General features: G+C 39.2%; 1 protein-coding gene across 1 annotated transcript in view; it reads left to right on the top strand.

The window, feature by feature from the left end:
* LOC106092597 (extracellular sulfatase SULF-1 homolog) overlaps positions 1-18,824 on the top strand; it is a 134,046-nt gene that overhangs the window by 26,514 nt on the left and 88,708 nt on the right. The window contains exon 2 of the mRNA XM_059361762.1: positions 13,187-13,226. The gene's annotated coding sequence lies outside the window, so the exon portion shown is untranslated. The remainder of the gene's footprint in view (positions 1-13,186; positions 13,227-18,824) is intronic.

Genomic DNA, 18,824 nt, shown 5'->3' on the forward strand with positions numbered 1-18,824 from the left:
CCGATTTGTTTACCTGACCTACAGGGCAAACAAATTTAGCTTCCATACAGAGAAATACTATTCAATCTTGAGCTCGCGCTTGCTTTGTAGAAATTCTCAGATTTTTGCCATTAATCGCTCAAATTGAGCCGCTATCTTCGCCGCTTACTGCGTTTGGGCTGTATACATCCGTATCCTTTCATGTTTTACCCCTAGGTATTTCATGTGCCTTCTAGTAGATAATAAGACGTCTTCGATCCGCTGATCTGTCTTTGTGGGAATGCGTTTTCTGGTGAACAGCGAGCTACTCCTGTACAACAGTCTATTGCATTACCAGAAGCCCGTGGGATTCCAGCCAGTGTCTTTTTTTGATCAAGACCTGCTTTAGTATTTGTTGCACCTCATCCGTATTTCTTGCTGTGATGACTGGGGCAATGTCGTCTGCGTATTCGTGCAAAAATGGGTTTTCTGATATCTTCATCCCCAGAAGCCCGTCAAATCTGACATTTTAAAAGTCGTGCTCAAATATGGAATATTGGCAGCACCTGAGTGAATGAGTTGAAGAGTCCGGTATCTCAGATAGCTTCTCATGATTCTCAACAGATACTTAGGCACTATGAAGGTAATCTTCATGGCCTGCAATAGGCCTACCCATCTGAGGCTGTTAAAAAGCGTTTTTGACGTGCAACGTTGCTAGGAGTATGGTGGGTCTGCTATGATAATTTGGCCGTTGGTCTACTTTCATAGCCTAAACTATGTCCTTTAGGACCCCCATTATCGACTGGGAGGAACAATATTGCGTTTTGATAGTCCTCCTCCTACAGCGATGCCATCCGCGAGTCTAGGCTTTATTAAACGCTGCCACTAGCTTGCCCGCTGTGTCTAGCATACACAGTGGCCTATTAGACGATGGCCGCTCTGTATCATATTGTTTCCATATTATAAGCATAGTATCTGCAACTATTCCCACATTTCTTACTTTGCATCTGCAGGAGGATGTTGGATTACTAAGTCTTTGGTAGAATTTTTTACTTTATTCAAACTCCTTAACATGTCGATTCGTTCATAAATTTTTCCATTTTTCTTTACTTCCTGCGGAATAGACTAAGATTTCTCCTCTCCCCTTTCTCTTCACGGTTACTTCAAGGTTACCCCATATGCTGCATTCCTGGCTTCAGTACCATTGTGACACTTTTGGTCATACCCTGGATTCATTGGCGGAGTCGTTTGATGTCATAGTACAAATTTTTACGACATTTTTCATGGAGTGGACAATGTATTGCCATTGTGCCTTTATATCGTCAGGACAAGGAGTGTTTTCTTCAAGGAATTTTGAAAGTCGGTCAATCAGTATGCCGACCTATAGCAACCAGCATTAGTGCAAAATCTTTCAGTTCGAATGTTAGTGTGATTTCGATAGAAGGGAAGGGCATAACATCCTCCGATCAATCAACAATATTACCTATTTAATGGGGTCTTAGTTCAATATTTCTAAATATTACAAACAGAACGACGAATATAATATACCCCCATATTTAAGTGAAAAATATAAAAACTTCATCAATTATTGTTCAATTTTATATTTTCCCCTAAATTTTCCTAAGAATGTTAAACTAAACAACAATAAAAGAGAACATTTCAGCAATTGTAGAAAAATATTTCGTGGAATTTGTCATTTATTGCATGACATCTTTGTACAGCTTTTCTTTGCATTCAAGTTCAGTGTTCCCATTAAATACACCCATGGCAATTCAAAGCAAATCATCCGCATACATATTCATCACCCACAGCTCATAAAACTAAGCAACTTACAAAAAAAAAAAATATCTCATAGCAGAAGAAAAAAAAAACATTTTTATTGAATTCTCAGAATTTTGAATTTCTCAATCTAAACGAATTGCAAAAGCTTAAACATTTATTTACAAAGTGACGAATCAGAAACTCTGTTCACACTCGATTGGCAATAAAACCTCAAGAGAGGTTTTTTTTCAACATATGTCACTATTTACCTTTTTCTGTGAGGGACTTGGGTCAAGCTAAGTTAAAGAAATTTTATCAATTATGATACAATGAGGATATTTCTACCAGCATCTTGATTTTTATTACGCGGCATAGATTAATAAGATCATTGGCTTAAATACCTTAAAGAAATTAAGAGCTTACTCAACACACTAAGGACTACAGAAAGTGTCGCTGGAAAAGATTACTTTTATGTGTGAACAAGATCTTAAGTGAAATTTTGTAATGCGTTATCAGATTATTAGTGGCAGTGTTAGTTTAGTTGGAAGCTAGCTCAAAGGGGTCCTGGTTTGAATGCCCATCAAAAACTTCGAAGGAGTTGTTTTACTTCTACTTTAAAATAAATCAAAAGACAATGTGCTATTGATAGGTGAACAGACGGACATGGCTCAATAGTCTGGGCTAGAATGTCTCGACAATCAAAAATATATACATATTGGGTTGCCCAAAAAGTAATTGCGGATTTTTCATATAGTCGGCGTTTACAAATTTTTTCACAGCTTGTGACTCTGTAATTGCATTCTTTCTTCTGTCAGTTATCAGCAGTTACTTTTAGCTTGCTTTAGAAAAATAGTATATTTGATTAAAGTTCATTGTAAGTTTTATTAAAAATGCATTTACTTTCTTTTAAAAAATCCGCAATTACTTTTTGGGCAACCCAATACATACACTCTATAAAGTACGAGTATACTGTATGCATACACTCTACGATTTCGATTTCCTTTGACGCTCACTGTACAAATCCCTTTATACCTGTCCTCGTGCTGCGAAGAAACCATAGAGCCATGACAGGTATTGAGAGCAAATAGTCATGGCAACACATATCGTTAGCACCATCATAATCGCCATCATCTTCATAACACCAAAATCCAGAAAAACGTTAAGCCATGCCTGTGGAAATGCGATGATATAAAATGAGTTTGAATTCACCAAAGAGATTTAAACAAGTAAAAGCGTGCTAAGTTCGGCCGGCCCGAATCTTATATACCTCCACCATGGATCGCATTTGTCGAGTTCTTTTCCCGGCATCCCTTCTTAGGCAAAAAAAGGATAAAAGAAAAGATTTGCTCTGCTATAAGAGCGATATCAAGATATGGTCCGCTTCCGACCACAATTAAATTATGTGTTAAACGGCCTGTGTAAAATGTCAGCCAATTCGAATAAGAATTGCTCCCTTTGGGGCCTCAAGAAGTAAAATAGAGAGATCGATTTATATGGGAGCTGTATCAGGCTATAGACCGATTCAGACCATAATGAACACGTATGTTGATAGCCATGAGAGGATCCGTCGTACAAAATTTCAGGCAAATCAGATAATAATTGCGACCTCTAGAGGCTCAAGAAGTCAAAATCCCACATCGATTTATATGACAGCTATATCAGGTTATGAACCGATTTGAACCATATTTGGCACAGTTGTTGGATATCATAACAAAATACTACGTGCCAAAATTCATTCAAATTGGATAAGAATTGCACCCTCTAGAGGCTCAAGAAGTCAAGACCCCAGATCGGTTTATATGACAGCTATATAAGGTTATGAACCGATTTGAACCATACTTGACACAGTTGTTTGATATCGTAACAAAACACGTCGTGCAAAATTTCATTCCAATCGGATAAGAATTGCGCACTCTAGAGGCTCAAGAAATCAAAACCCCAGATCGGTGTATATGGCAGCTATATCAGGTTATGGACCGATTTAAACCATACTTGGCACAGTTATTGGATGTCATAACAAAACACGTCGTGCAAAATTTCATCCCAATCGGATAAGAATTGCGCACTCTAGAGGCTCAAGAAATCAAGACCCAAGATCGGTTTATATGGCAGCTATATCAAAACATGGACCGATATGGCCCATTTACAATACCAACCGACCTACACTAATAAGAAGAATTTGTGCAAAATTTCAAGCGGCTAGCTTTACTCCTTCGGAAGTTAGCGTGCTTTCGACAGACAGACGGACAGACGGACGGACATGGCTAGATCGACATAAAATTTCACGACGATCAAGAATATATATACTTTATGGAATATATATACTCAGACGAATATTTCGAGTAGTTACAATCAGAATGACGAAATTAGTATACCCCCCATCTTATGGTGGAGGGTATAACAAGAATCAAAATCGGGAGATAGATTTATATGGGAGCAGTATCAAGCTATTAATCAATTCAGACCATATTAGACACATATGTTGAAGGTCGTGAAAGAAGCCGTTGTACTAAATTTCGCCATACTTAGCACAGTTATTGGAATTCATAACAAAACACCTTATGCAAAATTTCAGCCAAATCGGATGAGAATTGCGCGCTCTATGGACTCAAGAAGTCAAGATCCAAGATCGGTTTATATGACAGAGATCATGATAAAAACAGAATGGAGGGTATAAAAATAACTCATAAACCGTTAGAGATGTCACATGCACCGAGCTCCCGATTTAAGGTCGTGTGCTCATAAAAGGTCGATTTTTCTGAAATACAATAAATTGTATTACCGATTTTCATATTTAAAGTCTTCGGTCCATAAAAGTTCAGTTTTTGTCTGATTTCGCACAGTTGTATTGAGACCCTCGGATATCCGTACCGACTATGGGTAAAATCGGAACATATTTGAATGAAGCCCTCTATAGACCAATCTCTCGATTGGAGGTAGGTCTTTCACCCATTAATGTCGTATTTCAAGGCGGTTCCAACAAGAGGTGTTATTTTAAATCATCCGATATTTTGGTAGCTGTCGCTTTTTTTTTGACAAGCGTATCTAGTGGTTGATATAAAAGTGTTCATCACTGTGGAATACCCAATTATTATACCCACCACCGTAGGATAGGGAGTATATTCATTTAATCATTACGTTTGCAACACATCGAAGTACAAATTTCCGACCCTGCAAAGTATATAAATTTCGTATCGTCGTAAATTCTAAGACGATTTAACCATGACCGTGTGTCTGTCCGTCCATCTGTTGTAATCACTCTACAGCCTTCAAAAATTGAGATATTGAGCTGAAAATTAACACAGATACGTCTTTTTGATGCACGCTGGTTAAGTTCTTGAACAGCTCAAATAGGACCATATTTGGATATAGCTGCTATATAGACCGATCTACCGATGAAGGGTCTAAAGCCCATAAATGCTTTATTCTTTATCCAATTTCGTTTAAATTTGAAAAAGTGAGTAGTTTTAAGCTTCCTGATATCTGATTCAAATATGGTTCAGATCGGACTATATTTAGATATAGCTGCCATATAGACCAATCTCCCGATTAAGGGTCTGAAGCCCACAAAAGTTGATTTTGCATAAATGAGCTCCTGGTGCTATGTAACCCGTTATGATACCGAAAGCTTTTCTGACCTCCTTCTTACTTCCTTTCAGTAATAGCCTTGTCTTTTCACTATTCGATTCTCCCCATAAAAATTTGTTGCCCCAGAGGGCAACAATAGAGTTCCCTCAATTCAAGACTGTACCTCTGGCAGCAGTCATCCGCACTCGACCTCAAGTGTCATCTCAGGTATCCAATCGGAAATCTCTTCTAATGTATACGTGTTTCCCATCGTGCCTCGATTATAACACGATGGTATGACCTGCCACTATCCTCTATTCATTTTCCCATCGCCTTAAGTCTACCTCACACTTCGAATCGGTCGGAAATCTTGAATAGTCTCCAGTCCCCTAATGGGCGTGGCCCTCATCGCTCCCCATATGCTAGAACAACATGTTCTCTGAACTTGTTGTATTATCCTAACGTTGCACTTTTTCCCCATGGCGGTCCACCAAACTCCTGAGGCGTAACTTAGTATTGGTCTCATCACGCAACTGTAGCAAATGCAAATTTTGCCCATGAACTTTCCACTAAGGAACAGGGGCAAACTTCTCACATATCAATGAGTGCAATCCGATTCAAGTTTAAGCTCAATGATAAGGGGCCTCTTTTTTATAGCCGAGTCCGAACGGCGAGCCGCAGTGCGACACCTCTTTATAGAGAAGTTTTACATGGCATAGTACCTCACAAATGTCGCCAGCATTAGGAGGGGAAAACCGCCGGTGAAAATTTTTTTCTGATGGTCTCGGCAGGATTCGAACCCAGGCGTTCAGAGTCATAGGCGGACATGCTAACCTCTGCGCTACGGTGGCCTCCCACGCTACTGTAGAGCCAGTGGAATATCCTCAGATTCAGACCCCATTTCGAGCCTTCTCGGTACGCTCCTGAATGTGCTACTTTCAATTAAGTTTCCTATCAAAGATCACTTCTAAGTATTTGACCTTGTCAGCTATGGAAATCGCTGTATTGAGGAAACGTGGTGCGTCAAATTGGCCCACCTTCGTCTTCATTGTGAGCAGGCATATTTCACTCTTCTCTGGGTTAAAATTGAGACCTCTGATTCTAATCCAGTCCTTTGCCATATGCAAGATCCTTTCGGCCCTTCTGCATAGCTGGTTCGGATCCTTACCCCTAAGTAGTATTAAGGGTCTGAAGCCCACAAAAGCTTTATTTTTTTAACCGATTTCGCTGAAATTTGAAACTATGAGTAGTTTTAGGCCACCCACCATCCGGGCCAAATATGGTAAATATGGGACTGTATTTAGATATAGCTGTCATATAGACCGATATGCCGGTTAAGGGTCTGAGGCTCATAAAAGCTTTATTTATTACCCGATTTTGTTGAAATTTGAAATACAAAATTCAACGGTGACTTACTTATATTCAAGTTATCCAATTTTCACCGGATTGTGACGAAAGAGGGTTTACATATATACCGAGGTGATGGGTGTCCAAAGTTCGGCCCGGCCGAACTTAATGCCTTTTTACTTGTTTTTCTTGAAATCTTACAGAATGTTGAACTTTTCCATAGAATATGATGGCTACATCATTTGCAGTACCAACCATTTGAGTTGCTCACTGCCTTACAAAGTATTGCCAAATGCATGTTTCGTTATAATATCAGGCATATTCGTAATATGGCTCTTTGTGGGTGTAAATAAAATCGCTTTGGGATGTACATGCATATCATATTACGTAATGGTGATGTTGACGATGATGATGATGATGATAATGATGGTGCGAAATGATAGAAAACTGAATAAATCAGTTTGTGTGCAGAATTTATGTATTCTTCGAATACGATTATGATAAACTATGTATGTTAGCTCATGTGTACAAAATCTGTGTTAGAATGGGAAAAACAACTTAAGTCTATTTTAAGAAATGATATTTAAGAACTAGAGTTAAGGTGGTCACACATAATCAAACATTTGGACGTTTCTTCACATCATGCGGACTTATGTTCTTGTTCACATACTATTGGGTTGCCCAAAAAGTAATTGCGGATTTTTAAAAAGAAAGTAAATGCATTTTTAATAAAACTTAGAATGAACTTTAATCAAATATACTTTTTTACACTTTTTTTCTAAAGCAAGCTAAAAGTAACAGCTGATAACTGACAGAAGAAAGAATGCAATTACAGAGTCACAAGCTGTGAAAAAAATTGTCAACGCCGACTATATGAAAAATCCGCAATTACTTTTTGGGCAACCCAATAAATTAAATGCAATAGTTTATTGTTTGACCACTGCTGAACTCAAGTGATGTGGTGCAAAATGGCACCTCTCTTTTCTTTTGAAGGAAATTTTAACAAAAAGTATTTGTTCTAGAAAAGAATATGTTGGTCCTAGCACCTCCAAAGGATTCCTTCTATTAAGTTTTTTCTTACAGTTTGCCACTTTTCGAAGTATTCTTCTTCGACTCAATGAAGTATACATATTGAACTATGCCTGTGTACCATTACAATTCTTACTTCTTTATTCCGCATTTCTTTGTTTTAAGCATCTCTTCCTCTCAACACTTTGTGACACTGTACAAATAGCTTAAATAGGCGTTCTATGTTCATGTATTAAGATGGACGTATTTGTCGTAAAGCAAGAGAAATATATGTGGGTGGGTTCTGTAAACATAATAAGCATCAGTATATACTTTGTAAACATCATAAACAGTTTTATTGGTTACAATATTTGCAAATCTATGCCATGAGAGTCAAAAGAAGGTATGTAAGGGGTAAAGCAAATTCTTTTTTAAAAAATCTAACAAAAACTCTTAGATTTGCATTAAAAATTCAAAAATTTTACGGAAATTGATAAATTGGTTTTAGTAATTTACTTGTTATACTCTCACCATAGGATGGGGGTATACTTATTTCGTCATTCGGTTTGTAACACCTCGAAATAATCATGTAAGACCCCATATAGTATACTTATTCCATATCGTCTTGACATTCTAAGTTGATCTAACCATGTCCGTCCGTCTGTTGAAAGCACGCTAACTTTCGAAGGAGTGTTGTTGTCAGATTCCACAATAATTTAATAGGCATTTTCGCTGTGAATGATGTCAGTACTAGGCTTAATGGCAGATTTTTTGTCTACACAATTACACTACTTCAATGGTATACACATGATTCTGTGCATCTGTTAGAAGTTCTATTGATGGCTTAGATTGAAAATTAAATTAGGTTAGGTTGAAAAGAGGGCGCGCCCCATGCCACTGTTACCATACAACTAAGCGAGTAATAGGCCGTTTGTGCGCTCTAAATACTGAAATGTGATCTCGAAAAAGAAAATCCAAGTTAGGAATTTCGTGCTATCAACAAATTCCTCAATTGTTTTCCATACCTCACCCCTAATTTGGTTCATGTCTGATATTGTTTCCCCATCTAATTGCCGGTTTATGTTACTCTCAAAATTCGGGCATATGAAATGTTCCAACGTCTCATCTTCTTCCCCACATGCCCTACTTACGCTATCACTTGCCTCACCGATATTGCATAAGTGAGCTCCTGGTACTATGTGACCCGTTATGATACCGAAAGCTTTACTGACCTCCTTCTGACTTCCTTTCAGTAATAGCCTTCTCTTTTCCCTATTCGGTTCTCCCCATAGAAATTTCGCCGTTTCGCTGTTCCACAGTGTAACATGCGCGTTCGTCGACCACGCCCTTGACTGGTATTGCGATGACCCGAAAGGATTCGGGTTAACTTATTTTATTGACAGCAGTCCTCTGGCCTTCACTGCCAAATCGAATGCTCTTTCATTCTCCCTTACTCCGTTATGATCCGGCACCCAAACGATGTGAATCGTGCCATTCTCAGAGAAGGCGTTAATCTTTTCCTTACACTTCAAGACTATTCGTGACTTTACCGTCCTGGTTGTTTGCCCTTATGGCTAATTTACTGTCCGTTAAGATGTTCATACACGACGTCCTTGCGTTAGCACCACACCAACTCACGCGTTCCGTCATCGCCCATATCTCCGCCTGCAGGATCGTATTACAGTCAGACAACCGAAACCCGATCTCAATCCCTGGGTTCTAAATGCAGACTTCCAGGCCCATTCTGTCATCTAGCTTTGATCAATCTGTATATCATGATCTCCCAGAGGGCATCAACAGAGTTCCGTCAATTCAAGACTGTACCTCTGGCAGCAGTGACTCGCACTCGACCTCAAGTGTCATCTCAGGTATCCAATTGGAAACCTCTTCTAATATATACGTGTTTCCTATCGTTGCCTCGATAATAACACGATGGTGCCACTACCACTGCCACTGTCACTATCCTTTATTCATTCTCCCATCGCCTTTAGTCTCATAGACGCAGTGGCTGCCTCACACTTCGGATCGGTCAGAAATCTTGAATAGTCTCCATTTCCCTAATGGGCGTGGTCCTCATCGCTCCGCATATGCTAGGACAACATGTTCTACACCAAACTACTGAGGCGTAACTTAGTATTGGTCTCATCACGCTACTGTAGAGCCAGTGGAATATCCTCGGATTCATACCCCATTTCGAGCCTTCTCGGTACGCTCCTGTATGTGTTACTTCCATTTAAGTTTCCTGTCTAAGATCACTTCTAAGTATTTGTACTTGTCAGCTACGGAAATCGCTGTATTAAGGAAACGTGGTGCGTCAAATTGACCCACCTTCGTCTTCCTTGTGTGCAGTCTTCTCACAAGTCTTCTCTGGGTAAAAATTGAGACCTCTGGTTCTAGTCCAGTCATATGCCATATGCAAGACCCTTTCGGCCCTTCTGCATAGCTGCTTCGGATACTTACCTCTTAGTAGGTTCAAACCCCTCCCCAGTCAGCATCCGTAATAGGTCATTCATGGTTGTCACTCATAGCAGTGGCGATAAAATGGCCCCTGTGGCGTTCCCTGTGTGCTCTTTCTCCATTATATTTATGTCATAAGACCCACAATTCATCCACCTCTTCTTTGGCATATGGTTTATCCAGTCTGTCATAGGACCAACTCCACCAGGGACTGGTCTAAGGATGGGATAAGTGTGTCGGTCCGCACTTTGTTAAAAGCCCCCTCGATGTTAATGCATTACGCCCGTGTGTACGTTTTGGCATCGAATGATTCTTCTCTTTTATGCAAAACCTAGTGCAGGGCAGCCTCCACCGACCTTCCCTTGACATAGGCAAGCTGTTTGTATTTAAGCAGTTCGCTGGATGTCCAGCTCTTTATAATGGAATCCACAATAGGTTCCACGGTTTTGAGTAGAAAGGGCGTAAGACGTATACGCCTTTGGTGTCACATAACTTACCTTGCCGGGCTTGAGCATAAATACCATCATGCCATATGAAAGTCCGTACACATCCCAGTAAACTTTCGCTTTGCGACGTGCTCTGTTGTAAAGTCTGCGGATCTCTTTCCCAACATTGCAAATTTCCCCGGTCCTGCAGGCGTTTCTTGGGCTGATTTCTTTTCTCGAAGATGACAACTATCTTCGAAATACACCACTAGTGTGGTCGTAATCCTATTGATATTGTCTTCAATGTCTTCTATGCTTGGACAATCTAAATTATCTTGCCCAAGTCTTCTTCTAGTTAGTCTTCCGAATCTTGGCCACTCTGATAGGGAGTGCCCCTCCAATCCTGAACCTCAACGATTAGATTTTCCGAACGTATTAAATGTTATGAGGTCTAGTCCGAAGATAGTTGTCCTCTTCGAGAAAAGAAATCAGCCCAAGAAAAGCCTGGATGACCGGGGAAATTCGCAATGTTGGGTAGGAGGTCCCCAGACTTTACAACAGAGCACGTCGCAAAGCGGAAGTTTACTGCGATGTGTATGGATTCAAGAACTCTGCCAGGGCTTGGCCCCGCTTATTAGTATTGGTACTACCCCACCCCATGTGGTGAGAATTCGCATCGGCTGTGATGCACAACCAAGCCAGTCTTTACTTCCGACTACGTATTGAGCAGAAGCTGAATTTTTGATTCGCCGTCCACTAGACTACAACGCCATATGTCATTATAAGTCTGACAACTGCAGTAAATTGCCTGTACAGGAAAGGCGGTTTAACCACCCCAAATTTTTCTCGAATAGCTTTTAAAAGTGTATGGGACAAGAGATGCAATCCCATGGCAAACGGTTCCGTGTACCTGGTTGACCCAATGGAACCCTCAATCGTCCAGGGGCTGCCGCTTTAGTTCGTCCCTTTTTCGTCATGGGAGAGACACAACCCGGAATGCCTTTTACGCACGATTCTGGTCCGTGCCGGAATTGAAGAGAACCTCGGACCCTGGTTCAGTTCGGTTTGCCAGAATCGGCTCCATCACCTGTGGGTGGGAAGTGTAACCGATGTAGGGAGCGGCTGTATTTCCGTTCTTGCTCTGGTCTTACATCACTACGAGAGTATTACACACTGAATATGCTGCAAGGTGTGGAGGCCACCGTAGCGCAGAGATAAACATGTGCTCCAATAACGCTGAACACAAGGGTTGAAGTCGTGGCGAGACCATAAAAAAATTTTTCAGCAGTGCTTTTCCCCTCTTAATGCTGGCAACATTAGTGAGGTATTAGGCCATTTAAAAATTTCTCTCCAAAGAGGTGTCGCACAGCGGCACGCCGTTGGGACTCGGCTATGAAAAGCAGGCCCCTTATCATTGAGCTTAAAGTTGAATACTATCTCGTTTCCTGTCTGTTTTGCTTTCCTCATCAATAATAATTGATAGTTGATATGGTTCAGTCCAGAAACTTTGTTCCGGGTCGTCCATAGCTCCTGTATTAAGGCAATATGAATATGATTTTCTCCATCAGAGCGTGTGTAGCTGTCTCTCTCCGGCGGAGATTATCTGGATGACCTTAATCATTGGTCCTCCAATAAATGGGCATCTTGGGAGTCTGCTCCCTGTTCTTTAGACCGCATTGAGTTTCCTGTCACTGCACTGCTTGATGTTTTAATAAAAGGATCTTTGCCTTTCCTAGTCTTCCGAATCTTGAGAAAGTCGGTAATGTTCGGTAATGTTCCATCGTCGGGGGCCTGTTGGCTAAGCTGTATTGAGTCTTCCGTCCTTGCATTGCCTGATATTCCAATATTAGGATCTTAGCCTATCCTAGTCTTCCAAATCTTGAGTAAATGGGCTCTATTCGTTAGCTCCATTCATTAAAATTCTAGTTTCACCAATACATTTTTTACATTAAATCTCTCGTACCTATTTTCGAATCTCTCTGTTTAAGATTTTCTATGGCTTGGTCATAATATATAGTCTGCTATAAATTTGCCAAAACTAAAAAAAGCAACTAAAGGAACAAAAAATATTTTTGGCACAGCAAAATGTTGCAACTCATAAATAGTTTTCATTACAAATTACATGAACAAATAAAATCTGGGTGTTTGTGTGTTGGGGTGTTTGCTTTATTTCTTATCACTCTCAAAATGAAAAATCGTTTCGCTTAAGGTCACAAATATGGCATAATTGTGCAAATAAAAATGTCAATAGGCCAAATTGATGCTGATCCCATCTATATATGCTACAAATAAATGATGGATGCGGCCTTGAATCTCTGAAGCTAGTGCCAATCATTGAAAGGATACATGGAAGGACGGAATGGTGTTTGGAGTGGTTGCGGAAGAAAAGGAAGTTTTTAATTTTGTGAAGATATTTAAGTTGAGAGTTTAGATTTGAGTTTTTCAATTATTGTTAAAGCTTTTTGATTGATTTTCAATGTTATGGGTTTAAAGGTCACATTAAAGGGTGTCTTAGTAAGTTACTGAAAAAGTTAATGGAATAGGAATACTATTAATGCATAACATTTTTCCAGGAGTATATTCCAGTGAATTTCATTACTCTTCATTTCGTTACATCCATTTGCGTTTCAAACTTTTTAATGTCTTCTCTTTTTCATTTGCAGGAAAAACTTGCACAACTCGGATATTGCCATTAAACTTATGGTAAGCAAAAGTGCTTCTTAAACTAATTGAAAGAAGTTCTGCTAATTTGAACTATTCCGTATACCATTGAATCTAGGTACACTGAAAATAGGAAAAATTATATGAAAAACAAGTAAAAGCGTGCGAAGTTCGGCTGGGCCGAATTTTGGGAACCCACCACCATGGATTCTGCTAAAATTGTATACAAAATAAGTTTAATTGAAGGGTATAATTTTATGGTTTTTTGGACCGTACTTGGCACAGTTGTTGGAAGTCATAACAGAACGAATGTGCAACATTTTAACGAAATCGGACGAAAAATGCGGCTTTCAAGGGCTAAAGATGTCAAAACGAGAGATCGGTTTATATGGCAGCTATATTAGGTTATAGACTGATTTGGACCGTATTTGGCACAGTGGTTGTAAGTTGTAATAGACCGCCGCATCGAAAATTTCAGCCAAATCGGAGTAAAATTTCGGCTTGTAAGGACTCAAGAAGTCAAATTGGGAGATCGGTTTATATAAGAGCTATGTTAGGTTATAGACCGATTTGGACCGTACTTGGCACAGTTGTTAGCTGTAACAAAACAACACATGCTAAATTTCAGCCAAATCGGATAAAAATTGCGGCTTCAAGGGGCTCAAGAAGTCAAATCGGGAGTTTGGTTTATATGGATGCTATATCAGGTTATAGACCGATTTGGACCGTACTTGGCACAGTTGTTAGCTGTAACAAAACAACACATGCTAAATTTCAGCCAAATCGGATAAAAATTGCGGCTTCAAGGGGCTCAAGAAGTCAAATCGGGAGTTTGGTTTATATGGGAGCTATATCAGGTTATAGACCTATTTGAACCGTACTCGGCACAGCTGCTGGAAGTCATAACAAAACACCTTATGTTCAATTTCAGCCAAATCGGACAAAAAATTGCGGCTTCCAGGGGCTCAAGAAGTCAAATTGGCAGATCGGTTTATGTGGGAGCTATATCAGATTAAAGACCGATTTGAACCGTACTCGGCACAGCTGCTGGAAGTCATAACAAAACACCTTATGCTCAATTTCAGCCAAATCGAACAAATATTGCGGATTTCAGGGGCTCAAAAAGTCAAATCGGGAGGTCGGTTTATATGGGAGCTTTATCAGGTTAAATACGATTGGACCGAACTTGGTACAGCTGTTAAGACTCCTAACAGAACATAAAAATTGCGGCTTCCAGGAGCTCAAGAAGTCAAATCGGGAGATCGGTTTATGTGGAAGCTATTGGGTTGCCCAAAAAGTAATTGCGGATTTTTTAAAAGAAAGTACATGCATTTTTAATAAAACTTATAATGAACTTTAATGAAATATACTTTTTTTACACTTTTTTTCTAAAGCAAGCTAAAAGTAACAGCTGATAACTGACAGAAGAAAGAATGCAATTACAGAGTCACAAGCTGTGAAAAAATTTGTCAACGCCGACTATATGAAAAATCCGCAATTACTTTTTGGACAACCCAATATATCAGGTTCTTGACCGAGATGGAACGTACTTGGCACTATGGTTGGAAGTCATAACAAAACACTACGTGCAAAATCAGACAAAAATTGTGGCTTCCAGGGCCTAAAAAAGTCAAATCTGGAGATCAGTTTATATGGGAGCTATCCTAGCTATCTAAATCTGATCGGATATGGCCTATTTGCAATCCCCAACGACCTATATCAATATTAAGTATATGTGCAAAATTGCAAGCGGCTAGCTTTACGCGTTCGACCTCTATCGTGAATTCGACCGACGAAAGGACGCACGGACTTGGCTATTTCGAATCAGAACGTCGAGACGATCAAGAATATATATATACTTAATGGGGTCTTAGACGAATATTTCTAGGTGTTACAAACGGAATGACTAGATTAGTATACCCCCATCCTATGGTGGTGGGTATAAAAATTGGTAATGTTTAAGACAAAGTTTGGTTTTTTACCATTGGCAGGTTGAGCTCGAAAATGGAATATATGGGGCTTTATCTGGATACAGCCCGCACATAGGCCGTCCTCACCTTTCAAAGTCTGGAGCCCACAAAAGATGCATTTCCCAATATGCTAAAATTTGGCACAGTCAGTTTTTTATAGGTTCTCCGACATGCTCGGCGACCATTTTAAGGATCGTCCTACATTTGGACATTGCTGAATTTTTGCACCCACCACCGAAGGATGAGGGTACATTCATTCTGTCATTCCGTTTGCAACACATCGAAAGATCAATTTCCAACCCTATATAGTATATATATTCTTGATCGTCGAAAAAATCTAAGACCATCTAGCCATGTCCGTCCGTCTGTCTGTTGAAATCACGCTACAGACTTTAAAAATAGAGATGTTGAGCTGAAACTTTGCACAGATTCTTTTTTTTTGTCCATAAGCAGGTTAAGTTCGAAGATGGGAAATATCGGACTATATCTTCATATAGCCCCCATATAGACCGATCAGCCGATATAGAGTCTAAGGCCCATAAAAGCCACATTTATGGTCCGATTTTCCTGAAATTTGGGTCAGTAAGTTGTGTTAGACCACCTGACCATCCTTCCGCAGTTTGGCCCAGATCGGTCCAAATTTGGATATAGCTGCTATAGACCGAACCTTAAAAGGCGCATTTATTGTCTGATTTCACTGAAATTTGGAACAGCGAGTTGTGTTAGACCCTTTGACATATTAGTGCATTTGTTTGTAACACCCAAAAGGAAGAGAGATAGATCCATTGATAAGTAAACCAATCAAATCAGAATCACTTTTTGATTCGATTTAGCTACGTCCGTCTGTCTGTCTGTCCGTGTTAATTGTGTGCATACTACAGGTCGCAGGTTTTATCCGATTGTCTTGAAATTTGGTACAGGCATGTTTTTCGGTCTAGAGACAAAGCTTATTGAAATTGAAAACAAAGCGTTCAGATTTAGATATAGCTCCCATATATATGTTCGTCCGATTTGTAGTAATAATGCAATAAAATGGTAATTTGTTAACCGATTCTTTTGAAAATTGGCAGGAAGTATTCTCTTATGACTCTCGACGTCACTGGTGAATTTCATGGAAATCGGTTCAGATTTGAATATAGCTCTCATATATGTATATCGCCCGATTTTCACTTCTTGAGTCACTGCAAGCGCATTTATTGACCAATTTTCCCAAAACTTTGTACAATGCTTTCCTCGACGACTTCCACAATATCTTTAAAGTTTGGTCAAAATCGGTTCAGATTTAGATATAGCTCCCATATATATATTCGTACGATTTTGAGAGATATTGCAAAAAAGTGATTATTTGTTTTCCGATTCTGTCGAAATTTTGCAGGAAGGGTTTTCTTATAACTCTCGATATTACTGGTGAATTTCATAGAAATCGGCCCAGATTTTGATATAGCTGCCATATATGTATTGGGTTGCCCAAAAAGTAATTGGGGATTTTTTAAAAGAAAGTAAATGCATTTTTGATAAAACTTAGAATGAACTATAATCAAATATACTTTTTTTACACTTTTTTTCTAAAGCAAACTAAAAGTAACAGCTGATAACTGACAGAAGAAAGAATGCAATTACAGAGTCACAAACTGTGAAAAAATTTGTCAACGCCGACTTTATGAAAAATCCGCAATTACTTTTTGGGCAACCCAATATATCGCCCGATTTTTACTCCAAGAGCCACTGCAAGCACATTTTTTGATCAATCTACCCAAAATTTTGCACAACACTTTCCCCGACGACCGCCACAATATCTGAGAAGTTTGCTCCAAATCGGTTCAGAATTAGATATAGCTCGTATATATGTGTTCGTCAGATTTTGGGTAATTTCCAATGTTGTCATTTGTCAACCGTAGTTATTAGAGTTTGATACGGATTGTTTAATAACCCATCTGAAAAGATCCGCCGAGGTCCATCAAAATTGGTGTAAGGTATTACACAGTCGACACCGCCCGACTTTTGCCCTTCCTTACTGCTTTCAATTTGGCCCAGATCGTTCTTGACTTGGATATAGCTACCATATAGTCTGATCTCTAGATTTAAGGTCTTGACCCCATAAAGAAGCATTTATTATCCGACTTCGATGAAATTTGGCACTGTGACTTATGTAAAGCTTTTCGATATCCGTGTCTTATATGGCTCAGATCGGTCTATTATTGGATATAGCTACCAAAAAAACTAATGTTGAACCAAAATTGAACAATGACTTGTATTTACTAGACCATGTCCGTACAGAATTTTGGATAAAGCTATATTTGGATAAAGCTGCTAAAGGTGCCTAATAATGCATTTTACACCCGACAATGACGAAAGTTGGTTTACATAGATACCCGAGGTGGTGGGTATCCAACGTTCGGCGCGGCCGAACTTTATCGCTTTTAAACCTACCAACATAGAATCCACCGTAAATATTTCCTAATGCTGGCAACATTTGTGAGGTCCTCCTATGCCATGTAAAACTTCTCTCCAAAGAGATGTTGCTCTGCGGCACGCTGTTCGAACTCGGCTATAAAAAGGGGTCTCCTTTTTGAGCTTAAACTTGAATCGGACTGCTATGTAAGAAGTTTGCCCCTGTTCCTTAGTGGAATGTTCGTGGGTAAAATTTGTATTTTTTGACCCCACAAAGTACATATATTTCTGATCGTCTCAAAATTCTAAGAAGATTTAACGATGTCCGTCCGTGTATCTGTCAGTTGTAATGAGTCTACAGTCTTTGAAAATTGAGATATTGAGTTGAAATTTAGCACAGACTCGTATTTCTTCTACACGGAGGTTATGTTCTTAAATAGGCCAAATGGGATTATATATAACTGGCATATAGACCGATCTGGGGATTTTGGGTACTAAACGATATTCAAACCGAATATGGCATATATCGAACCACAATTACATATAGCTACCGTAAAGACCGATATGCCGGTTTAGGGTCTTAAGCACGTAGCAGGCGCATTTTTTAATCGATTTTGCTGAAATCTTAAACTATGAGTTGTATTAAGCCTCTCGATATTCGACCCAAATATAGTTCAGATTGGACTATATTTAGATATAGCTGATATCGCTGAAACTGAGACTTGTATAAAAGTTCTCAAAACCTCAACCAAATATTATCCCGACTAGCCCCGTTTTGTATATCACAATGGATATGGTAGTGGAGTTGTTATAAAAGTGGATGGTTAATTTATCCTTGGTGGTGGGTATCCAAAGTTCGGCACGACGGAACATAACACTTTTTTTCTTGTTACTTGTTTAATTTTGATTTGTCATTTAAATTTCTACAACATTGTCCTACTTTGTCGACACTTTTTGTTAAGACCGACATTTATTTTTTTCGCAGTGTATACAAAATAAAAATAACTAATGGTGATGTAATGACTACTTAATCGTTTCTATGACTCCACTTCCATACAATTATTCAGCACAAATACTAAAAGCAATTTATAAAAAATCACATTCATTCTACTCCATGGAAGGGACCATCAAATGACATTTCAAGGCTACATTTCCCAGAATATTTCATACTCAGAAGATTGATAAGCTAAAAAAAAAAAAAAACAAAAAAAAAGTGGAACAGTTTGTCAAACATCTCCCTTGGGGTAAATCCTTTAGAGATTGTCCTTCAAATTTCATT

The sequence above is a fragment of the Stomoxys calcitrans genome, chromosome 2 (genome assembly GCF_963082655.1).
Source record: "Stomoxys calcitrans chromosome 2, idStoCalc2.1, whole genome shotgun sequence".
Classification (NCBI taxonomy): domain Eukaryota; kingdom Metazoa; phylum Arthropoda; class Insecta; order Diptera; family Muscidae; genus Stomoxys; species Stomoxys calcitrans.